A 12,240-nucleotide genomic window follows, 5' to 3' on the forward strand; every position below is an offset into this window, starting at 1 on the left:
ATTTTACATCTCTAGCCGTGAGTGAATCCTATACGTCGCGTTGGCGCTTGAAAACCATTGATCTCTACTGCTCCCACGTCTTTACCCGCCCGTCTTTCGATTGGATCTTTTTCAAAGAGTAGGGCGCCGTGAAAAAATACTTTTGTAAGTGCGCCGCGGGATGAAAAAGATTGGGAACCCCTGCTTAATAGATCACGTATAATGATATTCGGACACTGCGCACGTGGCGCACGCGAGAAGGGTATTAATATGTGTATTGTTTTAGAGATGGATATTATGATGATTTGATTCGAATTGACCGTTAAATAATTAAGATTTTTAAATAATTACTATGGCATATCACTATCTATTTGATGGCTTTGGATTGATTATATTTTTTTTTGTCAAAAGTGCCGAATCGCAGAAATAATAAAATTAATTTACTTTTTAAATTGCAGAGAGATAAAAAAATACGAACAGGTTAAAGTTAATGTTCTATCCATTTCTGACCCAGGCAGATTTATGCAAGACAGCAGTAATGTAATATATTATTATAGTAAAAATAATCATATTGTTACGATCTTCATAATAATTTCTGAATAGATTTTCATGGTTCATTATCCTCAATGTAAAACCGTTTTTGCCCATGTGGGGCCGTTTAAGTATTACGTAAGCACGAAGGGGGGGTGGGGGGGTCTCTGTTTTGCTTATTTTGGATGACATGGGGGTAGGGGGGTCTAGATGATGATTACGTCATCGTTAGTTATTTACGTTTTTTCGGGGATTCCCGCAAATAATACATATGCGTAGGCACTCGCTTTGAGAACTGATTAGGGGAATTACCGCACATTAGGGAAATTACCGTGCGCTATTCACTTGTCTAATAACACTGCACAACAAAATCGAACTTTTTTTTTGTTGCATGAGATTTTTCACTTGTTGTTTACTAATTTAGGCTCGCTGATTTTAAATCTACCCTCAGATTTTTTCTAGCAGCTCTAGTTTATGAGATACAGGTACCCTCTTAAAATGTACTCTCCATTTGACTGCTGATATCGCAATCGTCAACGTCTTACTAGTTTCTGTTTCTTTTTTCTTGACTTCGTCTAGAAGGACCTATGTAAACAATCGAAATAGATTTGTCACATTTGTGGCAGATATACATTCAAAAAATCCCGTTTAAATGTGTGAAACTTCGTGAAAAATGCCTATTTGGAGTACTTTCAACGGCTGTTGGAAACAAATAACAAGCCCTGGATATCGAATATAGTGTGTAAAACGTGTGTGGAGTCTTTACAATTATGGAAAAATAACAAGAGGGATCCCTTGAACCTTATTAGTCCTATGATTTGGCGGGAACCGTCAAACCACCACGACGACTGTTATTTCTGCGTTTTAAACATAATAGGAATTAACCGCTAAAATCATTCTAAGTGGGTTTATTCTAATGTGCTGTCAGTTACTAGACCTGTCCTGCGTTCAACTAATACACTAAAACCCCAACCAAGTACATCTCAGGTACTGTACTACAGTACGTCCGCACGAAAATGTTCAACGAATGGATCGTTACGAAAATTGAGTGTTGAGAAGTTAAAATGTGAAATTTTCGATGGACCACAACTTAGAAAATTAATAAACGATGTAAATTTTACTGAAAGTATGACAAACACTGAAAAAAAAAATGCCTGGAATGACTTTGTTTGGTTCGTAAAAAACTTTTTGGGAAATAAGTAGTCTGTCAATTTTCCTGACCACGTCAATCAGTTAGTACTATACTTTCAGCAACTTGAATACAACATGAGCATTAAGATATATTTCCTTCATAGCCACCTTGATCGAATTCCTGAAAATCTTGGAGATTTAAGCGAGGAGCAGTAAGAACCCTTTCATCAGGATATTTGCGCCATAGAAGAGCGGTACCAGGGCTATTGGAGAGAAAGTATGATGGCTGAATACTGTTGTATTATCCAGAATAGTAGTAACACTCGAACTCATTCAAGAAAGTCACATAAATGAAAGTTTTGTTCTAATTAGATAGTTAAATAAATTGTTATATGACAGAAAACCATGTTTTTTTGATAAAAATAGCTACTCTTCACATCTCAAAAAGTAGAGCTGCTAGCGAAAATCCGAGTACAGATTTGGAAACAGGGTAGAAAATGCAGCTAGATCCATAAAAAACATTCCATGCAAATAAATGCTGTTGTGCAGTGTAATTAACTCTCGTGCCGACACTGCCCATTGAAATTTGAGAGTCGTAGTCCGCATATACGCGAGGCCGGCCTCCCGCGCGCCTGTTTTGTTTGGTAGTCCAGTAGAATTAGCTTTTAAATCGGAAATAATTCCTACAAAAGATTTTATTGCTTTAATGGCTTCATTGGTTGCCCATTAAGACTCTCCTAAGTTTTCGACTTCGACGGAGTTGTGCTTAAGTGGTGGGGGCCCCCGAAAGGGGCGCTTTTTCGGTTTTCCTGTTATACCGCGTAAAGGACTTACCCTATCGAAAAGTGGTCTTCCTGATGGTTGAAGGGCATTTAATTCTGCATTAAATAAGACCAAATTCATATGTTTTGAACAAACCGTTCTCTGAATTTGGTCTTATTCAATGCAGGATTAAGTGCCCTTCAACCGTCATGAAGACCACTTTTCGATAGGGTAAGTCCTTTACGCGGTATAACCGGAAAACCGAAAAAACGCCCCTTTCGGGGGCCCCCACCACTTAAGCACAACTCCGTCGAAGTCGAAAACTTAGGAGAGTCTTAATGGGCAACCAATGAAGCCATTAAAGCAAAAAAATCTTTTGTAGGAATTATTTCCGATTTAATCAATTTTTGTGTTTAATTCTACTGGCCTATGGATACTAAACGTATTGTAAGCATTGAAAGTTATCATTTGTGTTTATGTTGATGTTGATGCTATGGTTGATGCATAAATTGATGCAATTATGTTTGTTATGTTCTTTATTTCTGATTATATTTTTTTGTCTCTTACTCTATGTGTATCAGTTAAACCTAATATTTTCATGAATTTTCCTATTTTAAAAATGACAATATAAATAACATTTATAACTAAAAATGTTTACGTAAGCATAGGGGGAGGGGGTAAGTGCTTTGCTTACTTTTGATGACAAGGGGGGCGGGGGGGTAAAAAATGGTAAGAAATCTGCTTACGTAATACTTGAACGGCCCCTGTTCCAAATTCAAACGATTTCAAAATCTATGTACAGATGACAACACATCGCTAAAAAACTGTGGCATCTATGTATTGGTAATAGGGCTGATTTTGTCTACAAATTAGAAATTAGTGATGTGCTGCCGACTGAGACATTGGACACGATCTAGTTTAGGTTATTTTTTAATGTATGCGGCCGGATGCGGCGAGCAAACCCGTTGCGACCATGCGGTTTCTCAATTGTTGGCCAACGTTACATGTGATCGGAAAGTTATTTACAACCTTTACGGTAAAGTCGCTAATAGACCAGCATCACATCTGATTAATGTGTTTGTTGCAAAATGGCACCTTTAATAAAATGATAAAACGTTTAGCTTGATATGCCGACGACGCTGTTACATACAAGTCGAATAGTTTCAACATGAATGAGAAGAGAGATGAATTCTTATCAAATCTCATGAAAAACGTGACTGGAATTTATTTCTGTTGATCTTGGGTTCGATTTCCAGATAGAAGATATAACTAACTAGCTTGGGACTCAAACTATCTCTATGCCAAATTTCATCAAAATCAGTTCAGTGGTTTAGGCATGAAAGTAAGAGAGACAGACAGACAGACAGACAGAGTTAATTTCGTATTTATAATATTAGTATAGATTTGTTAGAAGTTTCGTTAGTTACGATATTATATTCCACCAAACTTTTACACCTACTAAGTTAGTTCGATGAATCGACGATTTCACAGGTTAAAATAGACGTTTTTAAAAATACAGACTTCTTTAATCATCTAAGAAGTTTCAAAAGAATTTTCTACCAACCTATATTTGACATAGATCACAATAGATAAATCGAAATCAAATCGATACCTCGTTTGCGATCGATTACGATTTACTGATACGCCACTGACGCATCAATCAGTCGATATCTCTATCACAAAAGATATAAATTGATCGATATGTGTGTCTCATTAACATCCGATTGGTATGAATACATCATGCGAGTAACGTGTTACAAATGTATAATATACAGTGTGTGTAATTTATAGGCTGTTAAAATTTGGTATTAGATAGATAGATAGATAAATGGTTTATTTGCAATACACATTGACACACAAGAAGCAAAAAGTAAGATTAGATTGAGTGTTTGTTTGCTAACCTGTTATAAATATTTCAGATTGAACTGAAATTGCCCGCGGCTTCACCCGCGTGAAATTTAGTTTGTCACAGACCGTCATAAATTATAGCCTATATGTTATTTTAGGTTATAAACAATAATATTGTAAAGTTTCATCAAATTCCGTTCAGTAGTTTTTGCGTGAAAGAGTAACAAACATGTTAACATCCAGACATCCATACAAACTTTCGCATTTATAATAAGTAGGATAGGATAAAAACGAGATTGACGAAATTAGAAAAAATAAAGGTTTAAGGTTGATCTTTGAACCCCAAGACTGCTACAGAATAGGAAATAAGACTATCCATTTTTGTAAAAAATCTATATTACATGTAGAGATAATAAGCTGTCCAGTTTATCTAAAAAAAGCACCGAATGCTGAACTATGTGGTATTACTGCAAAACTAAAACACTAAAAAATGAGGAAAACAATTTTATACAGTAGCAGTTATAGTGAATAATAAGTGGATTTTGCTTCACTAAAGTTAATTATCAATATAATTACCGTACCTACCTACTGGATGACATTTTACAGTGGCCATAAAAATTGTCTTTTTAGAATTCCGTAAAACTTTAGTAGAGTCAGTGATAAAGGTATGTAAAAGAGGCGAAGTTACTTAATTAAGTATACATATACAGTATTATAATTATGATGTAGTAAGAACAAAAAATTGAACTTTTTTAGAGTCTGACTTTTATGTAAGTAGGTATATTCACCACATTCTCCAGTATTGAATATAGTAGGTACTTTACCTATCTATGTATGTATGAGAAAAGTATTTTCAGGTTTCTAACATATTGATGTATGTCAGTTGGTCCGGAAAAGCAATTTAAAATTCAAAAATTAATTGCCATTAATTGTTATGTGTAAGTAAATTCTTTTGAGTGAGTATTTTACTCACGGTATTTTTTCGCCAAATCCTCGTAATAGCTGAGAAAAATATCACTGAATCTTATCTTCTCAGATCCGTTTCACACTTTGCCGCCTTTATGGCACCTGGAATTGGGTTTTCAAACTAATTGGTTGATCGCGTTTTAATTACTTTGTAAATCTATACTTATAATAAATCTGTAGGAAGGTCAATTCTGTACATGAAATATATTTTCAAAATAACTATCAGGGGGTGATTAGTGATCGATACTGATGCCAAAAATGCAATCAGTAAAATTTTTGTCTGTCTGTCTGTCTGTCTGTCTGTCTGTCTGTCTGTCTGTATGTTCCTTATAGAAACAAAAACTACTCGACGGATTTTAACGAAACTTGGTACAATTATTCTTCATACTCCTGGGCAGGTTATAGGATACTTAAGAATTCCAACGGGAATGGGAATTAGCGGGAAAATCCTTTTGTATGAAAAATCTAAACCGCTTAAGTTAGACGCTTGAAATTTGGCATGCAGGTACCTTAGTAAACTAAAAGCTTAGTTACAACAGGATATTGCAAAATTCCCACGGCAAAGGGAGTTAGCGGGAAAAAACATATGTATAAAAAAATCTAAACCACGTAAGATAGACGCTTGAAATTTGGCATGCAGGTACCTTAGTAAACTTAAAGCTTAGTTACAACAGGATATAGCAAAATTCCCACGGGAACGGGAGTTAGCGCGAAAAAACATTTGTATGAAAAAATCTAAACCGCGTAATATAGACGCTTGAAATTTGGCATGTAGTACCTTAGTAAACTTAAAGCTTAGTTACAACAGGATATTGTAAAATTTCCACGGGAACGGGAGTTAGCGGGAAAAAAAATTGTATGATAAATCTAAACCGCGTAAGACAGATGAAGGGGGTAAAACGGGATCCACGCGTACGAAGTCGCGGGCGGCCGCTAGTACCTAATAGATTCGTCCAATTAAGTTATAAAACCAAGTACCAGACAACTTGGACAGGTTCATTGAGTTTCATGTAATAAAATTGAATCAAACGCTACTTAATTAAAAAACAAATAAATTATACTGGCCAAAATTATAGCGTTTCATTTTTATTTATATTAAAGTTTGAAAGTTATAAACTGAAGAGACAAATTAGTTTCTGACTATACAAATACATAGATAACTATTGTAACTACAAAAAGAAAAATTGCTGAAAATCTAACAATTTTATCTCAAAAATATCGAGTCAAATGACTACGAATAGTTAACAACGAGGCGACCGCGCGACACTGTGCACTACTGTGATTACGTCATCGCTCTGCTACGGCGTCGTAGCGCAGCTCAGTACTAACTATCTGATAATTTCGTCTGCTCGGATAAGTCTTCGGTAGTATAGTGGTCAGTATCCCCGCCTGTCACGCGGGAGACCGGGGTTCGATTCCCCGCCGGAGAGAACTTTTTAATTTTTATTTTGTTTTGTTTTGAAATGCTGTTATGAAATAAAAATTGGCAAATCATTGTTTAGTACAAATTAATTGGAAGAAATCTGAAATAGAAAATTAAAGGAGTTTTTAATATTTTTGGATTTTTTTGTTAAGTAAGGTACGACAAAATAAAGCAACTTATTAGTAATCTTAATTTTAAATCAACGAGAGTTAACTTTAGGTGTTGCAATCTTTTGAATTACATATTAGTTTTACAAACTTTTAGAGTAGGCGCACACCGTTGATTTTTAGTTGGCCGATAGTTGTTGTGCCCGATTTTAATTTGTATGAAGAATCGGTCAAATCGAATCGGCGTAGTGTACGCACTCCCATACATGCCCATACTGATCAACTGCCCGACTAAACTATCGGCCAACGAAAAATCAACTCTTAGATTAATTTAAATTCTTTGGTTAAAATGTTCAAAATTTTGATTTACAATTTCAACCTCAATGCGCAAGTCTTCGGTAGTATAGTGGTCAGTATCCCCGCCTGTCACGCGGGAGACCGGGGTTCGATTCCCCGCCGGAGAGAATTTTTTGCTCAAAGCTTTTTAAATGTCCTGTTAAAATCCCTGTAATTACTGCTAATGTAAACCCGAATAAAATATTTTTATCTCCTTTTAATTTAACTTTTAATGTTCGTATAGTGATGTGTAGTTTATTGACTCATTGCACATTTTTAGCTATTTTATTATTTAAAGCTAAACATTTTGAGTTGTATTCATTGCAGAAGAACTGTCAACAGATACTGCTGTATTAATACGAACTACATTGGTCATTTTAAACTACGCTTTTTAGTCCCAATTCCAAGATTGGTATTCTGGTGGAAGCTCTGCCAAGAGCTTGTATTATGGGTACCTACTTACTAGACAACATAAAATATACATAAAATACATACTACATAGATATATTTTTTTATAAGAGTGCTTAGAAGAGGCTTTATAAAGTGAGATTTTGCTACGATAATGAACCGAATATTGTGTCTTATTTGCTGTCTACTACATTATACTTACTTAATTTATAATATACGGTATAACATACAAATAATAATGTATATTTTTAGTTTTTACCTGCACCTCGATCACACTGGACAAATCCACGTACGCCAGTGCCGTGTCTGCGATCACACTTCACGGAAAAAAAACACCAACTTTGGAGAACAGCACTAACTTGACTTCTCATTCACATGTTTTGTTTCATCACTGCACTTGAGGAAAATGGTCGGATATTAATAAGGCACTCTATAAAGCTTTACTAGAGTTTTAATTTTTAATAAAAACTTTAACGAGATTATTATTGTTATTTATTTGAATAGTTTTAACTTAATATGCTTTTGTTTAGTGCTTAGATTGGTGATTGTCTGTATCAGTTATAGGATTGTAATCACGTCATATTATTCATATTTCAGTTTGTTATCGGCTTAATTAATCCTTTATGAAACCTATTTACCTACTTCCTATTTACATAATATTGTTATTATTTTCTGGAACTCCCTAAAATTAGGCATACAGAAGTAACAATTCCGCGGCGCAAAGATATTTAAAAACCAAGGATGCATAGAATTAAAAGTTTATCGATAAATCGTATGGCAAAAAAAAATCAAAAATATGCAATCGCTGCATTCAATTCAAACTTAATAGGACTAATCGATGGCAGTCCACATAAATCGTACGTAGTGAGGTGAAAGCGAACGTTACAAAAACAATATGTAGATTGCGTTCGGAATTCGAATATGTCGATAATTAACGGTCCCTTAAAAGGCGGGCTATTCGGCCACAATCGCTGGAGATTGCTTTTTAAATTGATGCTTCAATAAGTGCTGTCTTGGGCACCGGAACCGCCCGGACTGATTTGTACGCGTCTACCAAAACAAGCCTTCACCGTTCGAATGTTTATTTAAGAATGAGATATACCTCATTATTTTTTATACCATTTTGACGAAGTCATTCAGAATGAGCGCTATAAAATAAATCAAAGACGTCTAATTAGAGATACTAAAATTTTTACACGTTATTTACGTTGCATTGAAAGTGATTTGGCTAACATTAAAACATAAAAGTTAGTTATGGGTCTTATATTAAGATGATTTGTGTTAATTTTAATGCGTTTATTACTTTGAAGTAGGTTTGAAAAGAAGACTACATATAGCACGATTACCTATTAATTATTTTTTATTAACATTGATTTATGCTTCATAATTGATGAAGAAGAGAAGTATATTGCTGCAATATCATTGATTGCACATAATTAAATAATTTGAGACAAAACGGTAGAATTCAATTGATTGCTATTAACATTTTTGATTTATCGATATAATTCATTAACGAAGCGTACTTCACTATTAATAGCGCTTGCAAATAAAGCGTACAAAATCAATTTTTGACGGTGAATTAAAACGGTTACTTCTTAAGATTATTGAAACTTAGATGGTATTCAAATGACTAACGGTTGCAGTAATAAGAAGACGCGGTATTTTTTTCGTATAGAAAAACATAAATATGGTTTTATTGCGATTGTGATATCTTGATTAGAACGATTACACAGTGGACCGTTATATAGGAAAATAATTAAGAACAAGTTGTTGTAAACATGTCAATTGCTGTAGCTATTTTTATGGCGTTCGGACGTAGAAATTAGTGAATGTACGGAATGCGAGCTTTTTGCGTATCAATTACGTTACAGAATAAACAACATAGTAAGGTTTAAGACTGAAAATAAATTACATGAAACGACGGACATTTTATTTTCGCGCATTTTTATCTAATTAACCGTTTATTACAGAAAAAGTTTTAGTTTAGCGAAATCTAATTTACTTATTTTATCATGATTGATTTGATTTTATAATTACTTAATTGCGTAATTAAAAGTTTTTGAAAAGCAATCAAAACTTAATAATCGTTAAACAACTTTTGTTTTATGTCGTAATGAATGCCAAAACAAACATAAACCGGCAGTTAAGACAAAAGGCGATCGCCGAAACTTTGCGAAAAAAACATCGCCCGCTCCGAATTTGAATAGTTTTAAGTCGATACGCGGCCGATTGCGAGTCGTTACGATGTCGTTAATCGGCAATAATCGCTCGCGTACGATCGCGCGCGCCGCGAGCCGAGTGCAGACTGCCGGAGGGCGGCGATCCGCCCTCGGCGACCATGTGCTCGGGCCTTTACAAGACTTTTAGGGGTCCTTAGCCAGTATTGCGAAAAGTATTTTTCTGTTTTACAGACAGATATATCAAATAAATGAGTTATGTGTTAAATAAATGAGTTAACGTAACTTTTCTTGTAGTCCAAAAAGTTGAAGGATTAAAAATAAGTAGTCGATTTTAGCAAGAATACGAGTAAGTATATTTAGAATTATTGCTAAATCGCTAATTTAAAGAAGGAAAAGGCCGTCCTCTATTTTATAACATTTAGGTTTCATAAATAAAGTTATGAAGCTAGTTGGTTTAACTATTTGATGTCAATAATCTATGAGGATAGAAATGATAGAATGATATTAAAAGTGGGTGAAAGTTGTAAATATACTGAACCCCAAGCTCACATGTCCAACTCACCCTTGACCTTTTCCATGTGTGGTGTTGTGACCCTCTTTTGTCGGCTCCACTATTGGTGCGAAAGGTTAATTGAATTTCAATCGAGTAGCGCGATTACTACGAGCGTTTGCGACTTTCTTGCGATTAAAAGTGTGACTAATGATGGACTTCAATTGTTTCGGTATACACGTGTCGGCGGTTTTTAAAGGAACTGAAAAGAACCACATTCTATTCAATTTCATTAATGTGAAAGTGCAGGCGTCAAACTGTCTTGCTTATAATAGGTCTTGGGGGAAGCCAACTAATTTATACAATTTAAAACAGTGTTTTTTAAAAAAGTGTCAAGACTGTCATTAGTAGGTAGGTACCTACTAGAAGACAAGAATGAAAATGTACATACTCTCGAAAAACATAACCCTCTTTCTGGAACAGTCGGGTAAACAATAGAAAAATCTGTACAAAGTCACAAATTCAAATAGCAACGGAACACACTGCACAAGTCAAAAAAATCCAAAATCGAGTCCTGCTTCAAAACTACGTGAAATTCTAGCTGTTCCTGTAAAAATACCTATTTTGAATGGTCACTTTATCTAAGTGTGCGAAATGTTATTTACTGCCATGAATTTAAGAAATAGCAACAGTTTTCGCACCTAAACTCGAATGCAAATCGCTTGTTAGAATTTAAAGCGAGTTTAGTTCGAGTTTTTGCTAGTACCGACCGCCGCCCCACCCTCGGGCGTTTCTAATTAGTAGGTCTTGCCAACGGATCCGATTGGCGATTGTACAAATGTACACAAAACATCATTCTCAACTCTATCCCCGCTCAATATAGACCGATTTAGAAAAAACCTTTTTTCCGCACTCTTCATTGAGCTTCACTGAAACGCCAATTACAATTATTCCGTAGACATAGAGTTCAAATTACATTGTAAGTCACACCTCGTTGGGTTTACTGTGGAAAATGAATTTTTAAGTTTTTGTTGAGTTACATTGATTGTAGGCATAATGACGCAGTGGGTAGCTAGGAGAGTTTTTTTTATAATAATTAGGTACGCAAACAAACAACCATATTCCCAGAATGTAAAAAAAATATTTACTTTGCACACAGCTCTATAATATGCGCAGCAAAAACACTTTTAGCATAAAGTTAGAGTTCAGAAGTTGAATATTATTAGTTTTAACTAAATAGACTCTACACAATTGAAATGCTGTTAATTAAAAGCTTTTTTAAACTTAATAGCTTTTTAAGCTCTAAAAGGTACCTAGTTTAAGAGAAAAACAATTTTGTCATATGGCAACACCCTTCACAAGATGGCGGAATGGCTCTCGTTTCCGCAATTTGGGCACCCCAGTTGGTCTCCATAGCCCGAGGCTTTTAGTCAATAAAATATTGTAACGTCATGAACTGGAATAAATAAATAATGTGTCAATGCATAGAATTACTTTTAATTTCATTGCAAGTAATACTAAATGAAAATAGAGCTGTTTTTTTTGAGTAGGTTAAACAGGATTGAAGAATTAAATAAATCATCTTAGATTAGCGGATAAAGGGTAAAGATTCTACTAAATAAAAAAAGGATCATGCCCGTTTTCACCATCAATCCCTAATTTTTAAGCGACCCCTACGGTAACACATGACAGGAATTTTGTTTTCGTAGGGGTCACTTAAAATAGGGATTGATGGTGAAAACGGCCATCAGACTAGCTTTCGAGTGCCTGAAATTAATGTATTCATAAAAGCTTCCACGCCAGACAGCGGTCCGTCAGTTTAAAATACCTCGAGAACCTAATTAATATTAATTTTACCATTAACATGTGTTAAAATCCTTCTTACAGCGTGAAATACTTAATACGACGGCAACGATTGACGAATATTCATTTATTCGAATCGAATTACGATTGAATATTCCGAAACATATAACTGGCCAATTCACTCGAGTACAATGAAAATGCCATGTGAATAGAAAAAAATAAAATAAAGTGCCATTGTAGAATCAGATTTTTGAATAAAGAACGCGCGAGTATTGC

General features: G+C 34.8%; 2 non-coding genes across 2 annotated transcripts; both read left to right on the top strand.

Annotated features, from left to right (window-relative positions):
* Nucleotides 1–6,575: 6,575 nt before the first annotated feature.
* On the top strand, nt 6,576–6,647 carry TRNAD-GUC (transfer RNA aspartic acid (anticodon GUC)). Its single transcript has one exon. It is a non-coding gene; the product is annotated as a tRNA-Asp (tRNA).
* Nucleotides 6,648–7,139: 492 nt separating this feature from the next.
* On the top strand, nt 7,140–7,211 carry TRNAD-GUC (transfer RNA aspartic acid (anticodon GUC)). Its single transcript has one exon. It is a non-coding gene; the product is annotated as a tRNA-Asp (tRNA).
* Nucleotides 7,212–12,240: the final 5,029 nt, after the last annotated feature.

The sequence above is a fragment of the Ostrinia furnacalis genome, unplaced genomic scaffold (assembly GCF_004193835.3).
Source record: "Ostrinia furnacalis isolate ACB-3 unplaced genomic scaffold, ASM419383v2 OfSCF1955, whole genome shotgun sequence".
Lineage (NCBI taxonomy): Eukaryota > Metazoa > Arthropoda > Insecta > Lepidoptera > Crambidae > Ostrinia > Ostrinia furnacalis.